The following is a 25,198-nucleotide window of genomic DNA, read 5'->3' as shown; positions in this document are numbered from 1 at the left end:
CAAGTGGAGTAATATTTGTTAGATTGATGTCACCTTTCAGGTGACATCAAGCCCACGGCTTAGTAATGGAGAGGCATCTATAAGACACCTATCCATTACTAATCCTATAGTTGTAATATTAAATAAAGACATGGCCAGAATAAAGTCTTTTATATGAAAAAATTACAGACTCCTTTAATGTTCTAAATTAAACTATACTTACTGCAACACCTAATTCCCCAACGCCCTCAATCTCCTGTAATAAAAGTGAAATAATAAGCCAACAATATACCATACCTGTCAATTGCTGGTAAATGATGCTGCTCTCTCAGCGTGTCATTCACCAGTGGTTTTCATCCTGGATGGTCGCATCTTGGCACCGTCCTGGTTGAAAACTATTTAGCCCCCAGACATGGATTACAGCGTGGGACACAACGACGGACAGGTATGGTATATTGTTGGTTTATTATTTTACTTTTATTGCAGGAGATCGAGGGCGTCGGGGAATTAGGTGTTGCAGTAAGTATGGTTTCATTTAGAACATTAAAGGAGTCTGTGTGAAAGGTGACATCAACCCCACAAATATTACCACATTTGCCACTGCTAGTGGGAAGAGCAGGGCAAAGCGCCAGAAAAGGTGCATTTAATAGATGTTTTTCTGGGCAGCTGCGGGCTGCTGTCTTTAGGTTGGGGGGCCTATATCAAAGGCCCCTTACCAGCCTGAGAATAGAGGCCCCCAGTTGTGAGCTTTAGCAAGGCTGGTTTTTAAAAAAATGGGAGGGACCCTATGGCATTTTTTAAAATTATTTAGTTAAATAGTTAAACAATTAAAAAAACAGCGTGGGGACCCCCTCTATTCTTGATAACCAACCTTGCAGAAGCTGACAGCAGGGGGTTGCAGCCCCTAGCTGTGAGCTTTATCTGGTTCGTTCAATAAAATAGGGGGGAACCCACATCGGGTTTTTCATAAATTTATTTCCTAATGATTGCAGTTGGTGGCTGTAGAATACCCCGATCATCCTCACCTACTGTCAGTGTTTTTAGTGGAAGCAGGTGTCAGATGATGGGGGTCACAGTCCCAAAAGCCACCACCTGCTTTTGTTCGGACTTTAATATAATGTTCATCATTTCCTGCTCGCCTGCAGAGCAGGGGAGGATGATGACAGCCGGCTTCAGCACCAGCCGCCGGGGAACAGCGCTTACTGTACTTACTGTAATGCTTCTTCCCTGGTGGCTGTCCGTGTGGTACTGATGCGGCACATGGGTGGCACACGGTTGCCACATGTAATACACAGACATATACAATGACACAGATATCTCTGGCACCGTTTTTTTCAGTACCGGAAATAAACGGACGCGTGAAAGGGGCCTTTGTGTGTGACAGCAGCCATACATTAAAAACTCGCTATAAGGCCTCTTTCACATGCCCTGATATTTCCAGTACTGGAGATGTCAGTGTCCATGTGTGCACTACTTGTGGCATCCATGTGCCACCCATGTGCTGCATTAGTACCACATGGTTGGGCACCAGGGAAAAAGCATTACAGTGAGCGCTGTTCCCCGGCACCAGGTGCTGAACACGGTTCTCATCATTCTCCCCTGCTCTGCTGGTGATTGGCATAAGCAGGGGAGAATGATGAGAGTTATATTTACGTAATAAAATAGACAGCAGGAGCAGCTGATGGGGTATTCATCTGCTGCCGCTTGGGCTATAAATAAATAAATGAAAAAAATGGCATAGGTTCCCCTGTATTTTCTATAAACAGCCAGGCAAAACTTACAGCTGGGGGCTGCAAACCTTAGCTGTCATCTTCAGCAAGGTTTGTTATCAAGAATAGAGGGGTCACCACGCTGTTTTTTAAAATTAATCAAACAATTTTTAAAAAACGGTGTGGGGTCCCCCCATTTTTGACAACCAGCCTTCCTAAAGCTCACAGCTGGAGGCTGGTATTCTCAGGCTGGTAAGGGGCCATGGAAATTGACCCCCCAGCCTAAAAATAGTAGCCCACAGCTGCCCAGAAAAGGTTTATCTGTTAGATGAGCCAATTATGGCACTTTGGCCGGCTCTTCCCATTTGCCCTGTAGAGGTGGCAAGTGGGGTTCATATTTGTGGAGGTTGATGGTGAGGTGGCATTGTCTGTTGACATCAATCCCACAGCTTAGTAATTGAGAGGCGTCTATAAGACACCTATCCATTACTAATCCTATAGTTATATGGTAAATAAAAACACAACCAGAATAAAGTGTTTTATTAGAAATAAAACAAAACACACTGTTAGGAGTCGAGTTTCCTCTGCTGCACAGGGGGAATCTCGATCCGTGTCTGCTGCGGTCTTCCATTCGGTATCGGCCGCAGTGGGCTCTGCTCAGCGGAGACGTCGCTCCCAGCGTCTCGCTGGGGCTGATTCGGTGCATAGGGTCACTACTGCCTTTTCTGGCTTTCCTATGGTACCCTGCACTGATCTGCGGCGAGCGAGCCTCTCTGGGACTAAGTCCTTGTTTACTCACACTGAGCATGCCCAGGGCAGGGTCTCCCATTGGAGGTCGAGGGCCACATGTTCAGTCACATGCTCAGGTGCTGCAGTACATTTCATTGGTCCTTCTGGAAGGTCCTGAAAGGGCAAAACATGCTCAAGTACTGCAGCACTTTCCATTGGTCCTTCTGGAAGGTCCTGAAAGGGCAAAAACTTCAGTAGCAGCTTCCTGTGCTGCAACTATATAAACTGCGCATAACCGCACGGCCATGCGCTAGTATCGTCTTTTGCTATATGCTTTGCGCCAATGTGGTCATGTGTTTGTATGTGTTCAGGGACCCGGCTGAAATAAGCCCCTAGAATGCTGGCACCTCCGGCGAGGAGATTGTGTATAAATGTGTTCAGGGACCCGGCTGAAATAAGCCCCTAGAATGCTGGCTCCTCCGGCGAGGAGATTGAGTATGCATGCATGACCACTCACTGCTCACATCTGGGTAGTTGGCCTGTGCCTCTGTGAAAGTCTAACAGGGTACAGAGCTCACCTCTCGCGGTTACTCTGTGAAGCTAACAGAGTTAGTAAATACCGCCATATAGAGCCGCCATTATTTAGCAGCAGGTACTTTCCTGCACGGTGGATCCCGGGTTGCGAATGCACCAATTCCTTTTAATAAACAATATATTTGGTGCGTTCCGCCAACCCTAACAGTATACTAGCGCCAGGATCTGGCTAAGTAATGGCGGATGAACAGCGATTGCAGGGGTACATCCAGCTGCTGGAGGGCCGGTTGGTGTCTCTTGAGCGTGCAACCTCGGCGGTGGATGTTACCGCAATAGCTGTTCAGGCTGCTAGCGTGGCTGCAGCAGCTTTACCCACTGCCACCTCTGTTCCGACCCTATCTCACCTTCCTTTGCCTGAGAGATACTCTGGGGACAGTAAGTCCTGTAGGGGTTTCGTGAGCCAATGTGGTATACACCTCGAGCTTCTGGCTGCACGTTTCCCTACTGAGCGGGCAAAGGTGGGATTCATAATCTCTCTCCTGTCGGACAGAGCGTTGGAGTGGGCTACGCCGCTGTGGGAGCGCAACGATCATGTGGTGCGGAGTGTTCCTAGGTTTCTGGACACTCTGAAACAGGTCTTTTTAGGACCTCAAGTCACCCATGATACAGCGCTCCAACTGCTGGCTTTGACTCAGGGTTCAACCATGGTCAGCCATTTTGCTGTTCACTTCCGGACATTAGCGTCTGAGTTGGAATGGCCAGATAAAACCCTCATTCCCGTATTTTGGAGGGGGCTGGCTGACCATGTGAAGGACGCTTTGGCCACTAGGGAGATTCCCGCCACACTGGAGGAGCTCATAGCCGTATCTACTCGTATTGACCTCCGTTTTAACGAGCGGAGGTTGGAGCGAGCCCAGTGTAGGCAGAGGTTTCGGCTGGCTCCCACCTTCGCCAAACCTTTGGAATCTCCAGTCCAGTTGGAGTAAATCTTGCGAGGGTAGATGTCTGAGGGAGTGCGTTCAGGTTGCTACTACACAGGTACCCGCAGATCTTTCCTCTCTCCCCAAGCACTATTGGCCCTATGCAGACGTGTTCTCCAAAAGAGCTGCGGAGACCCTTCCGCCTCACCGCCCCTATGACTGTCCTATTGACCTCTTGCCTGGTGCTGAGCCTCCCCGGGGTCGAGTCTATCCGTTATCTCTCCCGGAGACGGAGGCAATGTCCCAGTACATCCAGGAGAATCTGGCAAGAGGATTCATTAGGAAGTCAGTGTCACCGGCAGGGGCAGGGTTCTTCTTCGTACAGAAGAAGACTGGAGACTTACGTCCATGCATAGACTACAGGGGTCTTAACGCCATCACCGTTAAGAACAAGTACCCACTACCCCTGATATCTGAGCTGTTTGATAGGCTACGGGGAGCGAGGGTATTTACAAAGTTAGATCTGCGGGGTGCTTACAACCTGATTCGCATCCGTGAGGGGGATGAATGGAAGACGGCTTTTAACACCAGGGATGGGCACTATGAATATCTGGTGATGCCCTTCGGGCTCTATAATGCCCCAGCCGTTTTCCAAGACTTTGTGAACGACATCTTCCGGGATATGCTCACCACCTCGGTCGTAGTCTATCTGGATGATATTCTCATCTTCTCTCCAGATATTGACTCCCATCGGAGAGATGTTCGCAAAGTCTTCGACCTCTTACGGGCAAACTCCCTCTACGCCAAGTTGGAGAAGTGTGTGTTTGAGCAGGAGTCCTTGCCTTTCCTTGGTTATATCATCTCTGCCCAGGGTTTGGCTATGGATCCTGCCAAGCTACAGGCTGTAATGGACTGGCAAGAACCCCATTCTCTTAAAGCGGTGCAGCGCTTTATGGGGTTCATTAATTACTATCGCCAGTTCATTCCACACTTCTCAACTTTGGTAGCTCCCTTGGTTGCCCTCACCAAGAAGGGAGCAAATCCCAAGTTGTGGTCAGAGGAGGTCTCCAAAGCCTTTCTCTCGATCAAGTCACACTTCGCTAGCGCTCCCATCCTACATCGCCCCGATGTTGATAAGCCATTTATCTTTGAGGTGGATGCCTCATCCGTTGGTGCTGGAGCAGTCCTTTTCCAAAAGGATGCTCAAGGTCGGAAGCATCCTTGCTTCTTCTTCTCCAAGACCTTCACACCAGCGGAGAGGAATTATTCCATCGGGGACAGGGAGTTGCTGGCCATGAAGTTGGCTTTTTCGGAGTGGAGACATCTCTTGGAGGGAGCTCGCTTTCCCTTCCAAGTCTTCACTGACCACAAGAACTTGGTGTATCTGCAAACGGCCCAGCGGCTGAATTCTCGCCAGGCTAGATGGTCCCTGTTCTTCTCCCGGTTCCATTTTACTCTCCATTTCCTCTCCGGGGAGAAGAACGTTCGTGCTGACGCTCTCTCCCGGTCCGTGGTGTCATCGGAGGAGGAGGAGGAGGAGCCTCGGCTTATTGTCCCTTCTGAGAGCCTGAGAACTGTAGCTCCGGTTTCGCTAGAGTCTGTGCCCCCGGGCAAGACTTTCATACCAGCTAACTTGCGACCGGAGGTTCTCTCTTGGGCTCACTCCTCCAGAGTGGGTGGGCATTTTGGGACCAAGAGGACATCTGAGCTTCTGGCGAGAACATACTGGTGGCCGCATATGGCCCGAGATGTCAAGGACTATATTCAGGCGTGTTTCTTGCGCCCAGAATCGGTCTCCTCGGCAACGGACTGCTGGGTTGCTTTACCCTCTACCGGTGGCAGACAGGCCCTGGGAGATGGTCGGGATGGACTTTGTGGTGGGTCTACCCAAGTCGCGTGGCTGCTCCATTATTTGGGTTGTCACCGACCACTTCTCCAAGATGGTGCATTTGGTGCCGCTTCCTCGGTTACCCTCAGCACGGGCCTTGGCGGTGTTGTTCATTAAACACGTTTTCCGTTTGCATGGTATGCCTGATAAGATTGTCAGCGATCGGGGTCCCCAGTTCGCATCTCGGTTTTGGAGAGAGCTCTGCCGTTTACTCAGCATAGAGTTAATCCTCTCCTCTGCATACCATCCCGAGACGAATGGGTTGGTGGAGAGAACCAACCAGACTCTGGTGACATATTTGCGACATTTCGTCTCTGCTAGGCAGGATGACTGGGCATCTTTGCTACCTTGGGCGGAATTTGCCCTGAACAACGCCGTAGCCGATTCCACTGGTCAAACTCCTTTTCTCCTTAATTACGGCCAGCATCCGCGTGTCCCTGTGCCCATGCCCGTGTCATCCACCGATTCTAGGGTGGCAGACTGGGCGGTGGAGGCACGTGACATCTGGGACCGCACACAGGATGCCATCCGGGCCTCCAAGGAGAGAATGAGGGTTTCGGCTGATACACACCGGCGTCCCGCTCCGGTCTTTGCTCGTGGCGACTTAGTGTGGCTCTCCGCCCATAACATCAGGCTGCGAGTTGAGTCCACTAAGTTTGCTCCTCGCTACATTGGCCCGTTTAAGGTTCTGGAACAGGTCAACCCTGTGGTATACCGTTTGGCTATTCCTCCACGCCTTGGTATAACCGATACTTTCCACGTTTCCCTCTTAAAGCCCGTTCATTTGTCCCGGTTTTCCGAGTCATCTGCTGGGACATCGGGTTCATCCACGGATGAGTTTGAGGTGAATGCTATTGTGGGGTGCAAGGTGGTACGTGGCAAGAAATTTTATCTGGTGGACTGGAAGGGTCACGGCCCAGAGGATAGAACCTGGGAGCCTGTGGAGCACATTCCGGCTCCGCTGCTTATCGCAGCTTTTGAGCGTAGTGAGGCTCAAGGAGGGGGGGCCCTAGGAGGGGGGTAATGTTAGGAGTCGAGTTTCCTCTGCTGCACAGGGGGAATCTCGATCCGTGTCTGCTGCGGTCTCCCATTCGGTATCGGCCGCAGTGGGCTCTGCTCAGCGGAGACGTCGCTCCCAGCGTCTCGCTGGGGCTGATTCGGTGCATAGGGTCACTACTGCCTTTTCTGGCTTTCCTATGGTACCCTGCATTGATCTGCGGCGAGCGAGCCTCTCTGGGACTAAGTCCTTGTTTACTCACACTGAGCATGCCCAGGGCAGGGTCTCCCATTGGAGGTCGAGGGCCACATGTTCAGTCACATGCTCAGGTGCTGCAGTACATTCCATTGGTCCTTCTGGAAGGTCCTGAAAGGGCAAAACATGCTCAGGTACTGCAGCACTTTCCATTGGTCCTTCTGGAAGGTCCTGAAAGGGCAAAAACTTCAGTAGCAGCTTCCTGTGCTGCAACTATATAAACTGCGCATAACCGCACGGCCATGCGCTAGTATCGTCTTTTGCTATATGCTTTGCGCCAATGTGGTCATGTGTTTGTATGTGTTCAGGGACCCGGCTGAAATAAGCCCCTAGAATGCTGGCACCTCCGGCGAGGAGATTGTGTATAAATGTGTTCAGGGACCCGGCTGAAATAAGCCCCTAGAATGCTGGCTCCTCCGGCGAGGAGATTGAGTATGCATGCATGACCACTCACTGCTCACATCTGGGTAGTTGGCCTGTGCCTCTGTGAAAGTCTAACAGGGCACAGAGCTCACCTCTCGCGGTTACTCTGTGAAGCTAACAGAGTTAGTAAATACCGCCATATAGAGCCGCCATTATTTAGCAGCAGGTACTTTCCTGCACGGTGGATCCCGGGTTGCGAACGCACCAATTCCTTTTAATAAACAATATATTTGGTGCGTTCCGCCAACCCTAACACACACTTTTCCATTTTTAATTAAAAATAACAAACACAGTTATTCTCTCCTAACTCCTAATTTCACCGAATCCCTCGTTCTCCTGTAATAAAGCAAAAATAAAAAACAACCATATCCCCCACCTGTCCTTCGTAAATGTCCCACGCTGTAATCCATATCTGGGGGAAAAATAGTTTTCAAACAGGACGGTGTCAAGATGTGACCGTCTAGGCTGAGAACCACTGGGGAATGAGCTACTGTGGCAGAGCAGGGGAGAATGATGAGGGCCGTGTTCAGCTTCCAGCGCCGGAGAAATCAGCACTTACTGTAACGTTTGTTCCCTGGCGCCGATGCGTGTCACGTGGATGATATCCATGTGTGTTATGCATGTGCACGTGTGCGGGATGTTTTGTGACCCGTGCTGATTTTAAAAAATGGACATGTCAGTATGTTGCTCATGGACACACGATCCATGGAAACACACTGACGTGCCCAGACCCATTCACTTGAATAGGTAAATAGTGTTCCGATCCTCCTGAGCCTCTCCATACAATCACATATGGGATATTGCCACGTTCAGTAGAAATTGTGGGACAAATTATGGTGCCATTGTTACCCATTTTTTTGTGAAAATGTAAAATTTTTGGCTAAAACAAAATTTTGTTGGTAAAAATGTAGTTATTTTGTCTTCACTTCCCAATATTATAAAACTCTGTGACACACCCATGGTGTCAATATGATCACTACACCCCTAGATGAATTAATTGAGTGGGTTCACTTATGTTGGAGTCTGCTGTTCTGGCTCCTCATGGGCTCTCCCAGTGGGTTATGGCACCTGCGAAGTATAACAGTAAAATCCGGCGCTCCTTGCCTTCTGAGCTTTGCACTGTGCCTGAAAAATCTTTCCTGATTACATGTAGGGTATTGGCACACTCAGGAAAAAATAGACCTCAGTTTGTTGTAAAAAAATTTCTTATTAGCACTTAGAAAAATTAAAAACTTGGGACTAAAACAACATTTTAGTGGTAGAAATGTAATTTATTCTTTCTTCACCGCACAGTGGTATACTATTCTGTGAGGCACATGTGGTGTCAATATAATCACTGCACCCCTAGATGAATTCATTGGGGAGTGTAGTTTGTTAAATGAGTTCGCATATAGGGGGTTTCTGTTGTTCTGGCACCTCAGGGGCTTTGCCAATGTGGCATGGCACCCTCAAACCATTCCACCAAATCTGAACGCCAATATGATGCCTCTTCCCTTCTGAGCTTTGCACTGTGCCTCAAAAGTAGTATTCCCCTAAATATGGGGAATCGGCGTACCCAAGAGAAATTGCACAATAACTTTAGTGGTCCAATATCTCTTGTTACCCTTGGTAAAATAAAAAAATGGGGGGCAAAAAATCATTATTGTGGAAAAAATATTTTTTATTTTCATGGCTCTACGTTATTAGCGTCTGTGAAGCACTTGGAGGTTCAAAGTGCTCACCAAACATCTAGATAAGTTCCTTGGGGGGTCTAGTTTTCAAAATAGTGTCACTTGTGGGGGGTTTCCAATGTTTAGGCACATCAGGGGTTCTCCAAATGTGACATGGTGTCTGATCTTAATTCCAGCCAATTTTGTGTTGAAAAAGTAAAATGGCGCTCCTTACCTTCTGTGCTCTGCCATGCACCCAAACAGTGGCTTACCCACACATATGGGGTACCAGGTACTCAGAACAAATTGAAAAATAACTTTTGTGGTCCAATTTCTACTGTTACCCTTGGGAAAATAAAAAATTTTGGAAAGAGGATAATTTTTGTGGAAAAAATATGATTATTTATTTTTACGGCTCTAATTTATAAACTTCTGTGAAGCTCATGGGGGTTCTAAGTGCTCATCACACATCTGGATATGTTCCTTGGGGGTTCTAGTTTGCAAAATGGTGTTGTGTGTAGGGGTTTCCACTGCTTAGGCAAATCAGGAGCTCTCCAAACATGACATGCCGACTGATCTCAATTCCAGCCAATTTTGAGTTGAAAAATTAAAATGGCGCTCCTTCCCTTTCGAGCTCTGCCATGCGCCCAAACAGTGGTTTACCTGCACATGTGTGGTATCATCTTGCTCAGGACAAATTGCACAACTTTGGGGGTCCAATTTCTTCTGTTACCCTTGGTAAAATAAAAAACTTTGGATCTGAAGTAAATTTTTTTGTGAAAAAAATTAAATGTTCATTTTTTTTAAACATTCCAAAAATTCCTGTGAAGCACCTGAAGGGTTAATAAACTTCTTGAAAGTGGTTTTGAGCACCTTGAGGGGAGAAATTGTTAGAATAGTGTCACTTTTGTGTATTTTCTATCATATAGACCCCTCAAAGTGACTTCAAATGTGAGGTGGTCTCTAAAAAATGGTGTAAAAATGAGAAATCCCTGTTTAAATTTTAACCCTTATAACTTTCTAACAAAAAAAAAATTTTGTTCTAAAATTGTGCTGATGTAAAGTAGACATGTTACTTTTTAAGTATTTTATGTGGCATATCTGTGATTTAAGGGCATGAAAATTCAAAGCTGGAAAATTGCGAAATTTTCAACATTTTTGCCAAATTTCCATTTTTTTTACCAATAAACACAAGTCATATCAAAGACATTTTACCACTATCATGAAGTACAATATATCACAAGAAAATATTCTCAGGCTCACGGGGATCCATGGAAGCATTCTAGAGTTATTAACTCATAAAGGACATGGGTCAGAATTGTAAAAATTGGCTCGTCAATAACATTCAAACCACACTCGGGGTAAAGGGGATAAATATGTTTTAACGATCTGAAACATTTAAGTGTGACAGACATGCAAAAGAATAGGAAATCAGGAAGGGGCAAACACCTTTTAAGGCCTGTCCCACACGTCCAGATAATTCCGGTACCGGAAAAATCGGTACCAGAATTATCCGTGTCCGTGTGTCCGTGTGCTCACGTGGCACATCAGTGTGGCACACGTGCGGCATCCGTGTGCTGACTGGGTACCACACGCACCGTGCAGGAGACAGCGCTACAGTTAAGCGTTCGCTGGAGAGAAGATATGAAAAATCTTTTTTTTTGGGTGTTTAAAAAAAAGATCCCTGTCCCCAACCCCCTCCCACCCCCTGTGCGCCCCCCCCCCCCCCCGCTGTTAATAAAATACTTACCCGACTCCCTCGCTGCTTCCTCTCCTCGTCGCAGCTTCTCCTGAATGAGCGGTCACGTGGTACCGCTCATTACAGTGATGAATATGCGGCTCCACCCCTATGGGTGAAACCGGCCTAACACAACTGTATATATAAATGTCAGCTGTTGCTTACTCCATATGATCAGTCCAGACACACAGTGGCTTGCAAAAGTATTCACCCCCTTGGCTTTTTACCTATTTTGTTACATTACAACTTGTGTTTAAATATTTTTGAAATCAGATTTGTGTGTGATGCATAAGCACCAAATATCTAGGTTGGTGAAGTTAAGTGAGAAAAATATGTACAGAAATTAAATTTAAATATTCACCCCTTTTGTTATGAAGCCCCTACAATTTTCTGGTGCAAGCATTTACCTTCATAAATCACATCCTTAGGGCTCATACCCATTTGCAAGAAAAACAGACAAGTGCAATCCTATAAAAAATCAGATTGCACTCGGACCAATGTTATGCAATGAGTTACATCTCATCTGCGATTTTTTTTCTCAGCCGAAATAAGACTGAGAAAACAATCGCAGCATGCTGCGATTTGCTGCGTATCTCGGATGAGACTCGATAATGCAAGTCAATGGATGAGAGAAAAAAATGCACAGCACTCGGGCCATGCGAGTGCTGTCCATTTTTTACCCACCGGTGTTCTTTGAAAAGCCGTTAATTCACGTGGCAGTTCATTTTTCCACGCTCCATAGTTCAGCGCAGGTCAAGTTGTGAGGGAGCGCAGCTTCAATGACTGCACCGCTAGTCTCTGAAGCTGCGCTGGCAGCATCTCCTCATTCACCAGTGGTTTTCAGCCGGGATGGTCGCATCTTGGCACCATCCTGGTTGAAAACTGTATAAACCCCAGATATGGATTACGGCGTGGGACACAACTAAGGACAGGTATGGGTATATTGTTGGTTTATTATTTTACTTTTGTTACAGGAGATCGAGGGCATTGCATGGATTAGTAGATAATAAAGAGGGCAAACTGTATTTAGTGTATTATTTAACCTATAACAACTATAGGATTAGTAATGGATAGGTGTCTTATTGACACTTCTACATTACTAAGCCGGACTTGATGTCACCTTACAATGCAAACTATTACCTCACTTGCCACCCTACAGGGCATATATAACAAAGCATAAGTGGAAAAAATAAAACGTAACTTTTATTATAACTAAAGCCACACAAAAACTAAACCAAACACCCAAGTGAATAAAAACTGGGGCAAAGTCTCAACCTAATGGTATGGTAACCATAGAGACTGATCATCCCCTAACAGGATTATATGATTTCACCTACAGGATATTAGTGAAATCAAATTAACCCCTTTCTGCCATTAGACGTACTATTCCGTCCATGTGGGGTGGGCCTTACTTCCCAAGGACAGAATAGTACGTCATGCCCTTTAATGCGACACTGCGATTTAAGTCGCAGCGATCGCATTAAAATTCCGACGCCATCTTACCTGCAGGAAGATGGTGTCGGCATCCTAGGGCCTGTCGCCACCCCCCCCCGGCCTCCCGATCGCTGTGATTGGCTGCTCAATTCTGAGGAGCCAATCGCAGCCTTTCTCATTGTTTCAGCCAATCAATTTGGCTGAAACAGTGAGGTCCCAGCCTAGGATCGAGTACCGATGTACTCGATCCTAGGCCAGTGCCTGGCAATGCCAGGCATGGGCCCAAACCCCCCCAGGATTGGCGCGATCGAGATCGATCGATCGCGCCAATCGCAGGGCACAGCGGCGGTGTTACCGCTCTGTGCCCTGCCTGTACCTGCGTGCTCTGCAGCCCCGGGCTATGGCTCCGGATCCCCTGCCATGGCTCCGGAGCATTCAACTCTGATTGGCGCGATCGACGATCACATCGATCGCACCAATCGCAGGACACAGCGGCGGTGTTACCGCCGCTGTTACCGCTGCTGTGTCCTGCCTACCTGCGCGCTCTGCAGCCCCGTGTTCCCAGCCATGGCTCCTGATCCTTCCAGTCTGATTGGCGCGATCGATGTGATCATCAATCGCGCCAATCACAGGGCACAGCAGCGGTGTGACCGCGCTGTGCCCTGATGGTGACCTGCCGGTGACCTGCCGGTCACCTGCCTGTCACCTGCTGGTGACCTGCCGGTGACCTGCCTATGATCATAGGCTGGTGCATAGCAACACCAGCGTCACCAGGGCCTTCTTTGATTGGTGGGATCGATGTGATCATCGATCCCACCAATCACAGGTCACAGCAGCGGTGTGACCGCTCTGTGACCTGTCTCACCTGCCCCTGACCTGTGTAACTGCTCTGAAGGAATCCTCACACTTGGTGAGGATTCCTTCAGAGCGGTCACGCTGCGAGATCCCCTCCTGTGCTGAGACTTGTGGTGCCACAGTAGCCTGTGACACCACAATTCTAGCTAAAGAAAAAAGAAAGAAGAGAGAAGAAAGAAGAGAGACTACAAACCGTAAGTGTTGATACCCCGATCCCGGCCCGATCTCTATTCATCCCCCCTTCTCCCATCCCCCCTTCTCCCATCCCCCCCTTCTCCCATCCCCCATTCTCCCATCCCCCCTCCTTGCGCCATATCCGTGCCCAAATTTAGCAGCCGCCGAGCGTTGATTGGTGACGCAGTTCACCTATCAACACTCGTGCTCGCTTTTTTTTCACCCCCTTAGCGCCGCCGAGCGTTGATTGGTGACGCAGTTCACCTATCAACACTCGTGCTCACTTTTTTTTTTCCCCATCCCCGTGCGCTCCCCCAGCCGCTGCGTCTGATCTGTGCCTTTTCTTTTTTTTTTCATTGCTGTAATGATCGGTAACTGTGACCGCTCAATGCAGGAAGAAGATGCAGCGCCGGGGAAGCAGGGACCGCACCAGGAGCAGGTAAGTATACGGGGAGCGCAGCGCTGCGCTATATTTACCTGCTCCTCGCTACGATGCGGCTCCGTCTGCAGCGTCCTCTGGCTGTGACGCTCAGTTCAGAGGGCGCGGTGACGTAGTCAGTGCGCGCCCTCTACTGAGCATCAGTGCTGGAGACGGAGCCGCACGAGGAGCAGGTAATTATTGAAAGCGCCAGCGTCCTGAGCGAAGAGAGGTGAGTATGTGATTTTTTTTATTGCAGCAGCAGCAGCAGCATTATACATGGCACAGCTTTATATGGAGCCATAATGAACAGTGCAGAGCATTCTATATGGGGCACAGCTTTCTATGGAGCATCTATTGGGCCATAATGAACGGTGCAGAGCATTTTATATGGCACAGCTTTCTATGGAGCATCTATGGGGCCATAATGAACGGTGCAGAGCAATCTATATGGGGCACAGCTTTATATGGAGCATCTATGGGGCCATACTGAACAGTGTAGAGCATTCTATATGGGGCACAGCTTTCTATGGAGCATCTATGGGGCCATAATGAACAGTGCAGAGCATTCTATATGGGGCACAGCTTTCTATGGAACATCTATGGGGCCATAATGAACAGTGCAGAGCATTTTATATGGCACAGCTTTCTATGGAGCATCTATGGGGCCATAATGAACGGTGCAGAGCAATCTATATGGCACAGCTTTATATGGAGCATCTATGGGGCCATACTGAACAGTGTAGAGCATTCTATATGGGGCACAGCTTTCTATGGAGCATCTATGGGGCCATAATCAATGGCGCAGAGCATTCTATAAGGCACAGCTTTATATGGAGCATCTATGGGGCCATAATGAACGGTGCAGAGCATTCTATATGGCGCACAGATTTCTATGGAGCATCTATGGGGCCATAATGAACGGTGCAGAGCATTATATGTGGGGCACAGCTTTATATGGAGCATCTATAGGGCCATAATGAACTGTGCAGAGCATTAAATGTGGCACAGCTTTATATGGAGCATCTATGGGGCCGTAATGAACGGTGCAGAGCATTATATGTGGCACAGCTTTATATGGAGCATCTATGGGGCAACAATGAACGATATGGAGAATTATATGTGGCACAGCTTTATATGGAGCATCTTATGGGGCAAGGCAATAATGAACGGTATTATTATTTTTGAAATTCACCGGTAGCTGCATTTTCTACCCTAAGCTTATACTCGAGTCAATAAGTTTTCCCAGTTTTTTGTGGCAAAATTAGGGGGGGTCGGCTTATACTCGGGTCGGCTTATACTCGAGTATATACGGTGTATATATATATATATATATATATATATACAGGGGGTAGCCGAGACCCCAAAGAACATGATCGGGGTCGGTTTTTACCGACCCCTGTTTTGTGATCGCCGGTAAATAAACGTTTACCAGCGACCGCTAAAAAAAAAAAATGCGGTGTGTTATTCTCTGTCCTCTGATGTGATCGCACATCAGAGGACAGAGAAATGGGGGGATTGGGGACCCTGCTATACTTACCGGTGTCCCTGGCTCCTCCTGCTTCTCTCCTGGCTGCCGGCATATTCCTCCAGGAAGAAAAAGGCGGGCACATGCGTAGTGCGCCCGTTGTGATCTGACTGCTGGCAGAGGAAGATTCTTCCTCTTGTTTTATTTTGGTCACTGTGAGATCCTATCACAGTGATCAAAATAAAAAAAGTAAATAACCTCCCCTTCATCACCCCCTTAGTTAGGAAAAAATAATAAAATATAAAAAGTATGTATTTCCATTTTCCAATTAGGTTTAGGGCTAGGGTTAGGGTTGGGGCTAAAGTTAGGGTTAGAGTTGGGGCTAGGGTTAGGGCTAGGGTTAGGGTTGGGGCTAAAGTTAGGGTTAGGGCTAGGGTTAGGGTTGGGGCTAAAGTTTGGGTTGGGGCTAAAGTTAGGGTTGGGGCTAGGGTTCGGGTTAAAGTTAGGGCTAGGGTTAGGGTTGGGGCTAAAGTTAGGGTTAGGGCTAGGGTTGGGGCTAAAGTTAGGGTTAGAGTTGGGATTAGGGTTTGGATTCGGGTTAGGGTTGGCATTAGGGATAGGGTTGGCATTAGGGTTACGTTTGGGATTAGGGTTAGGTTTGGGATTAGGGTTAAGGTTAGGGTTAGTATTAGGGGTGTATTGGGATTAAGGTTAGGTTTGAGGTTAGGGTTGAGATTAGGATTAGGGGTGTGTTGGGTTTAGGGTTTTGATTAGGGTTATGGTTAGGGTTGGGATTAGGGTTAGGGGTGTTTTGGGGTTAGGGTTGTGATTAGGATTATGGATCGGGTTTGGATTAGGGTTAGGGGTGTGTTGGGGTTAGGGTTGGAGTTAGAATTTGGGGGTTTCAACTGTTTAGGTACATCAGGGGTCTCCAAACGAGACAGCCAATTTTGCTCTCAAAAAGTCAAATGTTGCTCTCTCCCTTCTGAGCTCTGCCGTGCGCCCAGTGGTTTACCCCCACATATGGGGCATCAGCATACTAAGTGCTGGTCGGACAACAACTTTTAGAGTCCAGTTTCTCCTTTTACCCTTGCAAAAATAAAAATAATTGGGGGCTAAAAAATCATTTTTGTGGGAAAAAAATGATTTTTTATTTTCACGGCTCTGCGTAAAACTTCTGTGAAGCACTTGGGCGTTCAAAATACTCACCACACATCTAGAATAGTTCCTTGGGGGGTCTAGTTTCCAAAATTGGGTCACTTGTAGGGGGCTTCTACTGTTTGGGTACATCAGGGGTGCTGCAAACGCAACATAACGCCCGCAGACCATTCTATCAAAGTCTGCATTCCAAAATGGCACTCCTTCCCTTCCGAGCTCTGCCATGCACCAAAACAGTGGTCCCCCCCCACATATGAGGTATCAGCATACTCAAGATAAATTGCCCAATACATTTTATGGTCCAATTTCTCATGTTACCCTTGATAAAATAAAAAATTGCGAGCTAAAAAATCATTTTTGAGAAAAAAAATGATTGTTTATTTTCACGTTATAAATTTCTGTGAAGCACTTGCTGGTTTAAAGTGCTCACCACACATCTAGATAAGTTCCATAATGGGGCTAGTTTCCAAAATGGGGTCACTTGTGGGGGGTTTCCACTGTTTAGGCACACTCAGGGCTCTCCAAACGCGACATGGCGTCCGCTCTCAATTCCAACCAATTCTGCATTGAAAAAGTCAAACGGAACTCCTTCTCCTCCAAGCTCTGCCATGCGCCCAAACTGTGGTTTACCCCCACATATGGGGTATCGGTGTACTCAGGACAAATTGCTCAAAATCTTTCGTGGTCTAATTTCTCCTGTTACCCTTGTGAAAATAAAAATTTGGGGGTGAAAAGATAATTTTTGTAGAAAAAATTTGATTTTTTATTTTCACAGCTGTACGTTATAAACTTCTGTGAAGCACCTGGGGGTTTAAAGTGCTCACCACACATCTAGAAAGGTTCCTTAAAGGGTCTAGTTTTCAAAATTAGGTCACTTGTGTTTTTTTTTACTGTTTAGGCACATCAGGGTCTCTCTAGACGCAACATGGCGTACGATCTCAATTCCAGCCAATTCTGGATTGAAAAAGTCAAATCGTGCTCCTTCTCTTCCAAGCCCTGCCGTGCGCCCAAACAGTGGTTTACCCACACATATGGGGTATCGGCGTATTGAAGAGAAATTGCACAACAAATTTTGTGGTTCATTTTCTCTTTTTACACTTGTGAAAATAAAAAAAAATTGGTTCTGAAATAAAATGTTTGCAAAAAAAAGTTAAATGTTCATTTTTTCCTTCCACATTGTTTCAGTTCCTCTGAAGCTCGTAAAGGGTTAATAAACTTCTTGAATGTGGGTTTTAGCACCTTGAGGGGTGTAGTTTTTAGAATGGTGTCAAGTTTGGGTATTTTCTGTCATGTACACCCCTCAAAGTGACTTTAAATGTGAGATCGTCCCTAAAAATTGGTTTTGTAAATTTTGTTGTAAAAATGAGAACTCGCTGGTCAACTTTTAACCTTTATAACTTCCTAACAAAAAAAATTGTGTTTCCAAAATTGTGCTGATGTAAGGTAGACATGTGGGAAATGTTATTTTTTAACTATTTTGTGTGACATATCTCTCTGATTTAAGGGCATAAAAATTCAAAGTTTGAAAATTGCTAAATTTTAAAAATTTTCGCCATATTTCCATTTTTTTTCCAAAAATTATCGCAAGTAATATCAAAGAAATGTTACCACTAACATGAAGTACAATATGTCATGAAAAAACTTTCTCAGAATCAGCAGGATCCGTTAAAGCGTTTCAGAGTTATAAAGGGACAGTTGTCAGAATTGTAAACTTTGGCTCGGTCATTAAGTACCAAATTGGCTCTATCACTAAAGGGTTATACATGCTAATAATCTACTATATAAAGCTGAATGTGTGTGTGTGTGTGTATGTGTGTGTGTATGTCCGGGATTGGCATCTGCACCGTCGCAGCTACAGCCACAAAATTTTGCACAGTCACACATCTGGACCCCGAGAGCGTCATAGGCTATATTGTGAGGTGAAATTTTAACCCCGCGCGTTCCAATTCACCAAACAATTTTGCACCTATCTACATAATGAGGAAAAAAGTGAAAGGAAAAGTGTTGGAAGCGTCGCAGCTACAGCAACAAAATTTTGCACAGTCACACGTCTGGACCCTGAGAACGTCATAGGCTACGTTGTGAGGTGAAATTTTAACCCCGTGCTTTCCAATTCACCAAACAATTTTGCCCCTATCTACATAATGGGGAAAAAAGTGAAAGGAAAAGTGTTGGAGGCGTCGCAGCTACAGAAACAAAATTTTGCACAGTCACACGTCTGGACCCTGAGAGCGTCATAGACTACGTTGTGAGGTGAAATTTTAACCCCGTGCTTTCCAATTCACCAAACAATTTTGCCCCTATCTACATAATGGGGAAAAAAGTGAAAGGAAAAGTGTTGGAAGCGTCGCAGCTACAGCAACAAAATTTTCCACAGTCACACGTTTGGACCCTGAGAACGTCATAGGCTACGTTGTGAGGTGAAATTTTAACCCCGCGCTTTCCAATTCACCAAACAATTTTGCCCCTATCTACATAGTGGGGAAAAAAGTGAAAGGAAAAGTGTTGGAGGCGTCGCAGCTACAGAAACAAAATTTTGCACAGTCACACGTCTGGACCCTGAGAGCGTCATAGGCTACGTTGTGAGGTGAAATTTTAACCCCACGCTTTCCAATTCACCAAACAATTTTTCCCCTATCTACATAATGGAGAAAAAGTGAAATGAAAAGTGTTGGAGGCAAATTGACAGCTGCCAGATGTGAACAAGGGGGACTTAAAGAATGAGAGCGATGGCGCCAAAGAGTATATACCGTACAGTTGCTAAGGTGAGGCCCCGACATGAGATACTCACCACACACGGGGATATGAACACACACACAAAATGCGCCACACACTACCACGTGCTTGAACACATATACCACCCTCAGCACACATTTCACCACACATACACCAACCTCGCCACATAAAAGTCGAAACACAAAAGTCGCCGCTCAAAACTCACCACGCGCAAAACTCGCCACATGCAAAAAATAGGCTCACGCAAAACTCGCCACAAGTGCAAAACTCACCTCATGGAAAACTCGCCACACGCAAAACTTGCACATGCGGAAAAATTGCCACATGCACAAAATTTGCAACACATGCTAAAGTTGCCTCACACAAAACTTGCACATACTCAAAAGGCACCAGACATAAAACTCACCACGCGCAAAACTCACCATGCGCAAAACTTGCTGCACACAACTTGCTACACTAACCTGCCACATGCAACTCGACACACAAAAAGTTGCTACACGCATGTTGCCACACAAAACTCATCTCACAAAAGTCGCTACATGCATGTCGCCACACACAACTCAACACACACAACTTGACAAACGAAACTCGCCCTAAAACACACACAAGTCTGGTATTAGCCTTCAAAAATAAAAATCTGATTAATAAGCAGAGAAACTACAAGAGCAACAAATGTTCCATATAGGAAATAAGGCAGCTGTCAGTCACATGACCTGTCTATTATGTGTATATGTGAGCTAATATATACTGCCAGGGGGAGGGCTTCCTGTTGGCTGGGGATTTATCAGGCTGCCAATTTATCTTACAAATACTGAGGTAAAGATACTGAGCAAATAATGTGTTAACGAGGTCTAATACAGGAGATCACACAGGTATATACTATATACAGGGGAGATGACACAGATATATACTATATACAGGAGAGATGACACACAGGTATATACTATATAAAGGAGGATATGACATACAGGTACATACTATATACAGGAGGAGATGACATACAGGTATATACTATATACAGGAGGAGATGACACACAGGTATATACTATATACAGGAGCAGATTACCTACAGGTATATACTATATACAGGAGGAGATGACATACAGGTATATGCTATATATAGAAGATGACATACAGGTATATACTATATACAGGAGGAGATGACATACAGGTATATACTATATACAGGAGATGACATACAGGTGTATACTATATATAAGGGAGATGACAAACATGTATATACTGAGGTGAAAATGAGAGGTGTGAGGTGAAAATGAAAAGGTGTGAGTGCAAAATGAGAGGAGTGAGGGAAAATAGTGTAGTGATCGGAAAATGACAGATGTGAGGTCGAACTGACAAGTGTTAGGCGGGAATGAGAGGAGTGAGGGAGAAAATGAGAGGTGTGAGGGAGAAAATGAGAGATGTGAGGGGGAAAATTAAAGATGTGATTGGGAAAATGAGAGGCGTGATGGGAAAATAAGAGAAGTGACGTGCTATAACTAACCACAGATATTTACTATGCCCAGGCAACGCCGGGCTCTTCAGCTAGTGTTTCTATAAAAATGCCAGTTTTCCAGGAAAAGTAAGAGACTGATTAATATGATTTTAAAAAGTAAAAATAGCACACAAAGCTCTTTTCTATGCTTTATTAACATCTTCATTAATGACAGAGTATTTTCTTATTCTTAAAATTTGTTTTTGTATTTATAAATAACCAGTACACAAAAAAAATCTTATAATCCATATACAGCAACTGTCATATACAGATAACCTACAAGGTGGAGTAAGGACCAGTAGGTATTGCCTGTATCCCCATATGATGTTCTGTATGGCAAAATATTTTTCCCTAGAAGAATATATTGCAACAAAGCTTCCACTTGTAAATTCACTGTAAAGATGCTTTGTAAATAATGTTTCCCAAGAAGAACTGTCTGTGTTAATCAATGTGTGCAATAAACAGCAACCTGTGGTTGAATACAAAACGAGTACCGTAATTACTTGAAGTATTCAATTACACAATTTACCTGGAAATTGAGTGGGAGGATTTATTGGCAGTATTTTCAGGAGAAACCAAGCTACCTGAATGATACATGCAATACATGTGATAAACCCGCAGAAGTGATAAGCAAACAAGAGAAATTAGCTCACTGTTTACCAACATTCCAACTGGGAGTCTATGAACTAATTTGTCCTCCAGTGTGCCCAGGTGCATGGTGAAAGATGAAGCCAGTTTTCATGAAACAATAGCATACCAAATATTAAAAGAGAATATAATGTACTATTTACTACAAAAGTATCATGTTAAAATGATATCTGGTAATTTGATTTATTGTTTTTGTTGTTTTAGGTTGATAAAGTGTAATTGCTATATAAATGAAAGTTATGCAAGTTTCAAATATATTTGTGGAGATTTATTAGGCCATGTTCACACGTTCCTGATTTCGCTGCTGTTTTTTCTGCACTAAAAACCGCAGCTCTTGGCAGAAAACGCAGGTGCGTTTTTTGGTGCATTTTTGGTGCTTTTTTTTATGCATTTTTTTATGCGGTTTTTTATGCAGTTTTCTCTGCAGAGTCTGTGTGTTTTCTAGGAAGTTTTTTTAGGGTTAAAATGGCTGAAAATACCCTAACCCTACCCCTAACCCTACCCCTAACCCTACCCCTACCCCTAACCCTACCCCTAACCCTACCCCTACCCCTAACCCTACCCTTAACCCTACCCCTACCCCTAACCCTACCCCTAACCCTACCCCTAACCCTAGTTCTAACTGTAGTGTGGGAAAAAAAAATTCTTTATTTTATTATTGTTACTACCTATGGGGGTGATAAAGGGGGGGGGTCATTTACTTTTTTTTTATTTTGATCACTGTGAGGTTATCACAGTGATCAAAATGTGCCTGGAACGAATCTGCCGGCCGGCAGATTCGGCGGGCGCACTGCGCATGCGCCCGCCATTTTGTAAGATGGCGGCGCCCAGGGAGAAGACGAACGGACGGACACCGGGAGGCCCGGTAAGTATAAGGGGGGGGGGAGATGAGGGCACGGGGGGAGCGTCGGAGCACGGGGGGGTGGCATCGGAGCATGGGGGGGTGGGATTGGGGCACGGGGGGACAGCCACACTCCGCCCACGCACTTCCTGCTGCAGCGGTTCTGCACCACAAACCGCAAAAAACCCGCAGATATTTTTTTCATCTGTGGGTTTTACTGCGGGTTTGACCCTCACAATGGAGGTCAGTGGGTGCAGAACCGCTGCAGTTCCGCACAAAGAAGTGACATGGTCCTTCTTTTTTACCGCAGCTATTCAGCGCGGCTTTTTTAGTGAATTTCCGCAATGTGGGCACAGCAGTTCCTGTTTTCCATAGGGTACATTGTACTGTACCCTGCATGGAAAACAGCAGCGGACCCGCAGCGGCAAAATCGCGGCGGTTCCGCAGTAAAAAACGCATTGTGTGAACATGGCCTTAAACTGTTATATTTAAATGTACTCATTCAGCAGAAAATGACTGTTCACATAAAGAACAGGGGCTTGGTGAACAAAGATGGGACCAAACATTTAACTACATCTTCCCTCCTGCTATCTCCACGATTCTCTTGCTCTATGAAGCCAGATCTGTCAATCAAAGAAGAGGAGGGATGGAGATTGAAGGAAAACAAGCAGGTGGGAATGCCAAGATGCACCGAGCAGCGGCACTTAGTGTGAAAAGTCAGTCTGGGCTGACAGCATCCCTTTAAACCATTTTGAGCTGTTTTTTTCCCATGTATGACAATGCCTTTTTATGATTGGGCAGCATCATACAGGAGAAAAAGTAAATACCTCCAGTGAAGAATCTTTGTTAGTTCCACCTTTGTTTTAGGAGAAATGTACTTATCAGGCACAGTTAAATTTAGAAGCCCATATCTCCACAACAGAGTGGAAAAAATTATAAGAGACAACTCAAAAGAACCCTTTGAATCAGTTCTTCAGCACCTTTATGATGAGATAGGCAGTTGCAAAAAACAAAGTGACAAGAGGTCTTCTTAAAATTTTATGCCAGATATTGGTGTAAATCATAATGTAAATCAAAATTTTATTTTGTGGCTCACATAGTCTAAGATGTACTAAATTTAATGAGGTGCATGTGCCTCAACAAATTAGCTCACTCTTATTCAGACAGGCTTCTTTTAAAAAAAAGACATATGAAATAGCAATGTTATTGAATTCTCAGAAGCAATCCTTTACATAGGCTGGTTTTACACTTGCGTTTGGCTGGTCTGCGTATGGCTGTGTACATCCTCCCTTAAGCTCCGCCTGTGCCCCGCCTACTTCCGCATGCATCCTGCGTCATCCTGCGTACCTATCTTTAACATTGGGTACGCAGGGACATGCATTGTATGCGGATGCGTCCGCTTGCGGTGTTTTGACGTGCCGGCCGACCACACGAGAATGCAATCTCAATCTGCGCACGGCCCACGGCTTCAGGAAGCTGGCCGCAGGGAAACGGGTGATGCACTCGGCTCTGCTCACTGTGGACACCAGTAGCCACATTTCTGCCACCTATACGTAAGTGAAAACACCGTGTGCACAGTCACTATATGGTGCATAGACTAGGTTCCCAGACCATCAATACAAATAAAAAAGAAGTCTAGCACTCATCTTCAGCAAACGTGGAATAGATTTATTTGTAGCACTTGAAACGTTTCAGTCCAAAGGGACTTTCATCAGTCACGTGCTAATGATAGCCAGTAGGGCTGTGTTCATGGGAAAAGAAACAGTACCCAATTAATGTACAAAGACGCCGCCACTCTATAGGGCACAAAGGATAGGAGTAATATAACTTAGGCAGAGTGCTAATATGGTGGGGCGATGACCACCTATAAAGTAAAACACCTGCAGTCTGAGGATGATGGTAACAGGAGACTTGCGGTGGATTCCGTGTCTGGAGGTCGTGCCTCTTTTTCTCCTGTTACCATCATCCTCAGACTGCAGGTGTTTTACTTTATAGGTGGTCATCGCCCCACCATATTAGCATTCTGCCTAAGTTATATTACTCCTATCCTTTGTGCCCTATAGAGTGGCGGCGTCTTTGTACATTGATTGGGTACTGTTTCTTTTCCCATGAACACAGCCCTACTGGCTATCATTAGCACGTGACTGATGAAAGTCCCTTTGCACTGAAACGTTTCAAGTGCTACAAATAAATCTATTCCACGTTTGCTGAAGATGAGTGCTAGACTTCTTTTTTATTTACATTTCTGCCACCGACATCCTGAGGAAGGGACCCTGCTCCATGCTCTACCTCACCACCAACACCGAACCCGCAACATTGCACCCCGAGACTGCAGTATTGCCCTACTTCTGCCACCACGGCTTCCTGAGGAAGGGACCATGCCTCCTGTGACCACGCTCTACCACTGCTGGCCCTCAGGTAGGATACTCTTAAATTCGGACAATAAGATGGACCCCTATGTTATAAAAAAAAAATTCTGCAATTTTCCATCCCAAAATTTGGGGTGCATCTTATGGTCCGGTTCATCTTATAGTCCAAAAAATACGGCGTATGCAGCATAAGTCTGGGAGTGTCATTTTTTTTTTAGCCAAAATGCCTCAATTGTCATCGGGCCATTACCCCATTTACTGCCAGTCCAGGTCATGGTATTACTTAATACATTGTGATCATCTCCCAAACCCTCAATTCAACAGTTCAACACAAAGCCTGACATGCCGTACATGTGAGAACGATCCCATAATAAAACAATTGTTTCACTTCCTCCAACAGTTTCAATTTGGTGTTTCTGAAACTACAATTAAACCCAGGATATATGTGGTCGCAGCCTAAATAATATTCTCTGAGCTAAATACATCTGCAGCAGCTGTGCAAAACTCTCTTCCAAGTATCAGTCCATGATAATGTTTGGATACAATTGTCTACTTCTCCTTCACGGTCTTCACTGTTCTGATTCACTGACAGCTAATATCTTGAAAACAGTGAGGAAATTCATAATAAAGCATTATAGGAAGTTCTGGAACTTTATTTATGCAGTGATTGTTATTAGTGATGAGCGAGTGTGCTTGTTGCTCGAGTTTCTCCGAGTATTTCAGAGTACTCAGAGATTTAGTTTATGTCAACGCAGCTGCATAATTTGCAGCTGGTAGACAG

General features: G+C 45.6%; 1 protein-coding gene across 4 annotated transcripts in view; it reads right to left on the bottom strand.

The window, feature by feature from the left end:
* Positions 1 to 25,198, bottom strand: part of GRM1 (glutamate metabotropic receptor 1) — a 487,741-nt gene that overhangs the window by 29,427 nt on the left and 433,116 nt on the right. The gene's annotated exons all lie outside the window — the stretch shown is intronic.

This window comes from Ranitomeya imitator, chromosome 5 (genome assembly GCF_032444005.1).
Source record: "Ranitomeya imitator isolate aRanImi1 chromosome 5, aRanImi1.pri, whole genome shotgun sequence".
Lineage (NCBI taxonomy): Eukaryota > Metazoa > Chordata > Amphibia > Anura > Dendrobatidae > Ranitomeya > Ranitomeya imitator.
The sequence above is the reverse complement of the archived record's forward strand: the minus strand, read 5'-3'. Positions and strand labels throughout refer to the sequence as shown.